Source organism: Suncus etruscus, chromosome 13 (assembly GCF_024139225.1).
Source record: "Suncus etruscus isolate mSunEtr1 chromosome 13, mSunEtr1.pri.cur, whole genome shotgun sequence".
NCBI lineage: Eukaryota > Metazoa > Chordata > Mammalia > Eulipotyphla > Soricidae > Suncus > Suncus etruscus.
Genome location: NC_064860.1, coordinates 95,747,442 through 95,747,746, shown reverse-complemented (window position 1 = coordinate 95,747,746; position 305 = coordinate 95,747,442). Strand labels below are relative to the sequence as shown.

General features: G+C 44.3%; 1 pseudogene; it reads left to right on the top strand.

Moving 5' to 3' along the window:
• Positions 1-221: 221 nt before the first annotated feature.
• Positions 222-305, top strand: LOC126026449 (uncharacterized; annotated as a pseudogene).

Below are 305 nucleotides of genomic sequence, written 5' to 3'. Positions count from 1 at the left end.
AAATGCTTGCCTTACATGCAGAGATGACCCCAGTTTCATCCCTAGCATGATCACATCTGGTTCCACAAATGGAACACCATCAGGAGGACCGTCGATAATAGAGCCAGGAGTCTAATCTCCATTCCCGATTATTTTTCATTTTTATTAGTATTTTTTGTTTTGTTTTGGGGCCACCCCTGACAGTGCTCGGGGCTACTCCTGGCTCTGAGCTCAGAAGTTCTCAAGGATGAAAGAGACTATGTTCTGCAACACGCACATGGTTAAGGCACTGCCACCTATTTTGTGGCATGTAACCAATAAAAACT